Genomic DNA, 7126 nt, shown 5'->3' with positions numbered 1-7126 from the left:
TGGGCATTGGGTTTCCTCCATATGTTTCTGCCTTTGATTCTTTACTGCAGATGTTATTAATTCAGGGATTTCTTTTTTTGTTTCCAATCTGAGTTCCTCTATACCTTTCTGCAGCTGTTTCTTTATTTCAGAAGCCGTTGATTCATTGCTTTCAGCTGTGTGATTCCCAATTTGTTCTGTGTTAGTATCCTCTGCACTTGTTATGGGTGGGCTTGGATTCTGAGATTGCATTTTGTTCTTTCTCGTCATTTTGTGTAGCACTGTCCTCTGACCTTTGGTGTAATATTTGTTGTAGTTATAACCTTGGCACCTACTGAAGTTCAGGTGCAGATCTACAAAGGTTGGATTTATCCAGTTGTGCCTGGCTTGGGTCTGGCTGCTATGCTCAGCTCTTTCCTGTTGCTGCCTTTGGGGGTGAACCTGTTGTGCCCCTCTGGCAAAATGTTCTGCTCCTGGACTAGCTAGGTGGTTCTGACCCTACACTCTCTGCAGGGATTGCAGCTGCAGAGTTTCACCCCAGGCCTGTATGCCAGGTCTGAGCTGAGTCTGGATGGGACAAGGTGGAGTAGTGGGGAGAGGCAGCTCTCCCACACACTTACTGGGCCTGGGTTAGGAGTGGATCTGGGGGTTCCCAGAACACGGCAAAAACTCCTACTTGGCAGGTGGGGTGCGGGGGTACTATGGTGTCAGGGGGGCATCCCAAGGGGGTGGAAGTTGGTCCCGCCAGCTCAGGGTAGCCTGAAGCTCTCCCACACACTCACCGGGCCTGGGCTAGGACTGGTTCTGGGGGTTCCCGGAGCGCAGCCTTCTTCTTCTTTTTTTAAATTGGTACAAGGTCTCACTACTCAGCTAGGACTCATAATGATCCTTCGGTTTTCAGGCTTGCCAGAGCTAGGATTACAGGTGTGCATCACCATGTCCGGACTTGCTGGCTGGCTCAGCATCTAGGGGTGGGGCAGGTAGCAACATGGGGTACTGGGGATTGAATCCTAGTACCTGCGCTTGCCTAAATGGGCACTTAATCTGCTTAGCTATCTCACCAGCCTGTAAAATACATTTTCCTGTGACAGTCACAGTGTAGATTTAAGATAGCCTGTGTATTTATACATTTCAATAGTGCCAAGGATTCAGGGAAACAAAGGCTGTTTCCAATTTTAGGGCCAAAATATCCGCAATTCAGGTGTCTCCATGGGTGCGGTTTTCACTTTCAATGGGACGTGGAGGAGGAGGAGTGGGAGGAACGAAGTCCCTTTTACTGTTTTCTGTGCCACCAGTGTCACACTCAGGCAAGTCTGTCACCCGTGGCAACATGCTGGGAAGTTCCCTGGTCAGCTATGTGGATTAGATTTGCAAGGAGGTTTTCAAACTCACACAATTTCCGTGCCCCTGAAGAAAGGCCAGCACGAAAGGCATCTCTGGTCAGTGCAGAGCGGTGACATTCTGGTGTCTGGGTTTACTCCCTCGGATTAGGCTCTGGCTGTTCCCAAGGGAGGACTCCTTGAGATACTCGGGGCTTCGAGGTTGGAGGTGCAGTTCTCTCCTCCACAGTCTAGAGATCCACAGTCGGGGTTTGCAGGCTGCAAAGGGTCGAGAGGGGCTCACCCTGCACAGGAGGCCCTGGGATGTGGCCCAGGCTCGCACGTCCTCTCATCTCCATGGGGTGCCCACATCACATCTTAGTTCCAGACAGCAGTAGGAGGGCAGATGAAGAAGGGCCTGCGTCTTCACTGGAGAATGCTTCCTTTTAGAAGTCTCGTAGCTTTCATCTCTGGCCAGATGGACCCAGTTGCAACTGGCTGCAAGGGCTGCTGGAAAATACTGTCCTTAGTTGCTAAGGAGTCTCAGTTTGGCACTCTACTGGCCTGGGCTACTGTAATGAACTACCTCAGACTTGCTGGTTCACTCCCTGTCCCCGAAGTCTGAAACCATGGTGTCATCAGGGCTGTGCTCCCTCCAAAGGTGCTGGATGAGGCCTCTTCCCATTGTCGCCATCCCTGCTTGCGGAGGCTGGCGCACTTGCCATTCCTTGGAGTGTTACTGCATCTCTCCAGGCTCCATCTACATGTGGCTGTCCTTGGTGCCTGTAGCTTGTCCTGTCCTTAGTGGGACACCTGTGGGTGGGTTTGGCGCCCACCCTAATCTGGTATGAACGTACCTTAAGTATATCTTCAGTATAGCTGCGAAGACCCTCTTTCCAAATCCTGACCTTCTGGGAAGGAATGACATCTCAGAGGGTCAGAAGGAATGACATCTCCTTTCCACACATGCCAGGGAAGAAGGTGAGAGTAGGTGTGGGGTGGTGGTCTCTGCTTCAGCCGTGATTCTCTTAGCTTGGCAGGGGGGATGACAAAATGCCTGGGCTGTTGGCAGCTGGCCAAGCAGCAGTTCCCACTGAGCTGCATATCCTGGGGGCCCTGTTGTGAGAATTCTGAGAGGCAGAGAGGCCATCTGAGTTTGAGTCATAGTTTTGTCACTAGCAAGTGTGTGGACACATATATCTCTGGGCCTCTAGTTTGCATGTAAAATGGGGTGAATAACATCTGCTTTCAAGACTCTTGAATGGGTCCCTGATGAACAAATGTGGCGCCAGCTCACATAAGCCTGAAAGGAGAGGCGATGGGCTTCGCCACCTTTGTTGCTCTTTGTCAGACTCAGTGTCGGTATGGATTCTTCTGGGCCTTCGTGATGGGGGTTCCGCCTCACACCAGCTGCAGTGTCAGTTGGCTCTTGCAGCCGTGAAGTTGCAGTTTTAGTTTCAGGCACAGTGCCTGGGACAAAAATGATGCCACCCAGGTCAGATTTGGGGGCTGTGCTCTGTCTCACATTACATTGTGTTGAAGCTGTGGGCTCTCTGGTTATGCTGGTGAGATGCTGCCTCTATGTTAGTTAAAGTTCCTTTTTGGCTCTGAAGGAGAAATAAGAGGTTGTCCAGAGAGTTGCTCTTCAGGATGTTGACTCTGATTGGGTCATGCATGCATCCCACCCATCCCAAAGCAATTACTCTCAGGGGGTGGGCCATGTGGGTGCATGAGCCAATCAGGGACTGCCCTGGGAATTTGGAGTGGTTTCAGCCCCACCCTCTCCTAATCCACATGGTGAAGCATTGGGTGTGGCAGGGAAGAGATGGGTGCAGGGAGGCAAATGAGGGACAGCCTGTGTGCCAGTGAATCGTTCAGGAGCTTGGGATGCTCAGCCTTTGGTGGCTCCATTCCACCAGCTCCTGAGGCAGGGTGGCGTCCCCAAGAGCTCAGCTTGCAGCCAGCCCGAGACCAGCACATGGTGAGAGTGCCTGCCATTGGCTGTGCCAGCTTGGCCAGGCTCTTAGTGTCTGGGACCTCAGGACGAGGAGACCGGCAGTCTGGAGATGCTGGCTGCAGACTGTTCGGCATTGTCCATCCGTCCCTGGGTGCTGCTGGCACTGGTGGAGAATGTTTTCTAGGAAGCTTAACATGGTGATCGTGGCTTGGGGTGTGGGCCAGCCCTGTGCTCTCCTTCCCGGCTCCTGGCACCGATTTCTGGCACTGTGGTTGGTTTTCTCCTGGCTCTCACCACTCTCAAGTCCAACACTACATTTTCTTCTCTCTTTTCATCTTTTTGAGACAGGGTCTCACTATGCAGGTCAGGCTGGCTTTGCACTCACTTTGTAGCTCATTCTGGTCTTGAACTCACAACGATCCTCCTGCCTCAGCCTCCCAGTCCTGGGATTGCAGGCTTGCACCACTTACATTTACTCTCTGTCCCTCCCTGTCTCGAGAAGTGTGACGGCTTGGAGGGTGAGGGATGAGGGTGAGGATGGGGACTGTGCTGTTCACCTGCGTCTCTCAGCCTCCTCGATGGCTCAGCGTTTGTTGAATCGGGGAGAGCATGGGTGAGCGCTTCAAGCCATGAGCTCCTCCCATCTGAGTTCTGGTTGCATCTCGGTGGCTGTCCCCATTGCCAATGCAACGGTGTGCACCGTCCTTAGGGAGCCTTCTCCCAGGAGGGCAGTGTACCTGCTCGAGGGGGCCCAGGTCTCCACAAAGCAGGCAGCTGCTGGTAGCTCCCGACCCGGGATCCGTGGGCCCACCTGGTGTGGCTTGGGCAGAAGAGCACCAGCGGTGCCACGCGCCTCCCCGGGGCCCTGCGTGTCCGAGCGGCCTTCTGATTCCAGGGAGGGTCCCCGGGGCCAGCAGGTCCTATAGGACACAGCAACATTCTTTATTTATTTTTGAATTACTGCAGTAAAGACGCAGTGACATTAATCCTCCTTAAGATACTCCCTGTCTCTCAGTTACTGTTCTCTCATTGTTGGGACAAACACCCAGCACTCAAAATTAGGGAAGGAAAGGTGTATTTAGCTCACAGGTACTGGAGCCACCCTTGTCTGGCTCCAAGGCAGAGCGGCACATGGCAGAGGGCAGCTGTTCACGGTTGCAGCAAGCAACAAGAGCAAGGGAGGAGTAGCGGCGACTACACTGCAGAGAGCAAGTCCGTGTCTCTGTCTCTCTATCACATTCAGGCTATCCACCCGAGGCTTTTGGGGGACAAATACACACAAACCATACCTCCCCCCCACTCCTATGGCTCTTGCCGCCTTCTGCAGCAGCTCTGGAATCCTCTCTCCTGGGTGTCTCTAACAGCACTGTGCTGGCTGCCTTGAAGTCCCAAATCCATCCTAAATATTTTCTTTTCACAGTCCTCTGACATTGGGCAAGAGCCTGAAGTCACACGGTGCCCAACCCAGTTAGTAAGGTGGGTGAGGACACATTGCAAGGTTTTTACTTGACAGAAATTGCTATAACATTTATCAATATGTAGTTTATAAAAAAGTACAGTGAATGCTTTGATTTTTTAAAAAAATGTATTACAGTAAAAGACACATTGCTGTTAGTCTCCATCAAAGCATTTCTGCTTTGAAATACATAGGAAAATAAAGAAAATAAGGGCCAGCCAGATAGTTCAGTGGACTAAAGTGCCTGCTTAGGCAAACACGGGGGCCAGGCTCGATCCCTGGCATGCCCAGCTGGGCTCGCCCCCAGGGTGCGCTGAGACCGTGATTGAGACTGGGCGTGGTGGCGCACACCAATAACCCCTGTGCTTGCGAGGCTGAAAACAGGAGGCTCACTATGAGTACGACCTACAGAGTGAGAGACACTGTCCTAAATACATTTTAAAAAAAGGGCCAGGTGTATAGCTCAGTGGCATAAGTGCCTGCCTAGCAAACCTCGCAGCCTGGAATTGGGAGGAATCTCTGCCCTCCTGCCAGTGGCTTGTGGCAGCTGGTGGGTGACGCTCTTAGAATCTGCTGGGGATTGTGCTCATGCTTGACTGACCCTAAGCTCTTCCAGAATCCAGCAGGGTGGGTCCTAAGACCTGCTAGCACCCCTGCTGTGAGGGACTGTGCCTGCCAGGGAGGTGGCCCAGCCTGCTGGGTCTCCTGAGAGTGGAGCTGGCGGTGACCTCCCTTCTTGGCCACGAGAGCTGGGCTCCACACCAGCGCTCTGCCGTGGTCGTTCATGGCTGCATCGAGTGTGTGATTTGGAAGTAATGTGGCAGATCGCAGTCTGCTGTGTCACACGGGGGAGGCTGGCATTGGTGTTGGCTTCCCTCGGCGTCTTGAAGGGCCACCCATGTAGAGACTTGGGCAACAACAGAGATGTACTCTGAGCAGCTCTGGAGGCTGAAGTCCTAGCTCAAGGCATCTGCAGGGCCACGCTCCCTCCTGAGCCTCCAGGGAGGCTCTTGCTGTCCCTCCCCAATTCAGGGGCCCCATCCTTGGCTCAGGCCTGTGTCTCCACGTGGACTTTTCCTCTGCCCATCTTCTGTGCTTCATGTGACGTGGTAGCCCAGCAGGATGCCCTCATCTCCGAATCCCCTGCCTAGTTATATTTGCAGAGACTGTTTCCCAAGTGGGTGCATTCACAGGTGCTGGGGGTTAGGAAGTGGACCTGTGTTTGTGGAGACCATGGTTCAGACCACTGTAACATTTGTTTTTCGTTCTTTCAGTCTTTGGTACCTAAAGGCAAAGGAGACTTGGAGGAACAGGGGCTGGCTGTGAATTGAGGCCCACCATGCACCTCACGGTGGTAACTGTGCGGCTGACACTTCTTGGAGCCTGCTGCGTGCCGCACTTCGCGTGTGTTAATGCATTCCTGTCAGTATCCCCATTTCATAGGCCAGCAAGCTGAGGCACAAGAAACCATCAGCACCCTGCCCTGTGTGCCGGCTCCCCTGTCTCTTTCACCCTCAACAGCTCTCTCGGTAGTGGCTGGTCCACGTTCCCACCTAGCGCACAAGGTGCCCAAGGCATAGGGAGGTTAAGGGCGTGCTGGAGGACCCACAGCTTGCTCTGTCTCTGGTCCCTGATGCCCTCCAAACACAGTGGTTTTTCTCCTGGGCCAGGCTAGTACTTATCAGGAGGCTCTACCTGTACCTTGAAAATCAAGGCAGTGGGTGGACAGTGCCATGGACATTGTGTCACCTTGTCCACGGGGCATTTTGCTGGCATCATCCTTGTCAGGCACCAGAGATCTTTCACAGAGTTGTTTTTTTTGGTCTCTTACCTACAAATCGTGGTGTAAGCCCTACTTATGGTCGGCGATGTGATGACAGGGCAGCTGCCACAGCTCAGGCTGGCTGGATAGTTACCCCTGAGAGTCTGCTGTCATTTCCTGAAGCCACTGCAGTGAAGCATCTAGGCTGGGTGGCCTGACAGCGGAAGCGCATCTCATGGCTCTGGAGCCTGTGTGTCAAAGCCACGGTGGGGTAGGGCCCCGTGCTCCCAGTCATGTGGCCTCCAGTTGTAAGGACCACGTGCTCCACTATGGCCTCACTAGCTAATGGCATCTGCGTCGGCCTGTTGCCACCGAGGCCTCCTTCAGAGGTTCAGGAGGGATGTGTAGCGCTGTCCAACCCCCCCAAGGCTGTCCCCACCCTTGGCTTTAGGTGAGGCTGGAAGGGTGGCCTGGGACTGAAGCTTCCTAGGTAAACTTTTGGCCACTTCCCCATAGTCACGGCCCAGTGTGTTCAGCCTGTGTTGTCCACCTGACTTGCTGCCCCAAGGAAGGCTGGACAGGACCAGGCTGTGCCAGCAGGGCTTAGGTGCAGGCCAGCACCTGGAGGTTCCCCAAGGTCAAGCCGGCTGGCA

The 7126-nt window shown here is 53.6% G+C and overlaps 1 protein-coding gene across 3 annotated transcripts in view; it reads left to right on the top strand.

Moving 5' to 3' along the window:
- Jakmip1 (janus kinase and microtubule interacting protein 1) overlaps window positions 1-7126 on the top strand; it is a 116342-nt gene that overhangs the window by 66952 nt on the left and 42264 nt on the right. The window lies entirely within an intron of this gene.

Source organism: Octodon degus, unplaced genomic scaffold, assembly GCF_000260255.1.
Source record: "Octodon degus isolate 3935 unplaced genomic scaffold, OctDeg1.0 scaffold00006, whole genome shotgun sequence".
NCBI lineage: Eukaryota > Metazoa > Chordata > Mammalia > Rodentia > Octodontidae > Octodon > Octodon degus.
The sequence above is the reverse complement of the archived record's forward strand: the minus strand, read 5'-3'. Positions and strand labels throughout refer to the sequence as shown.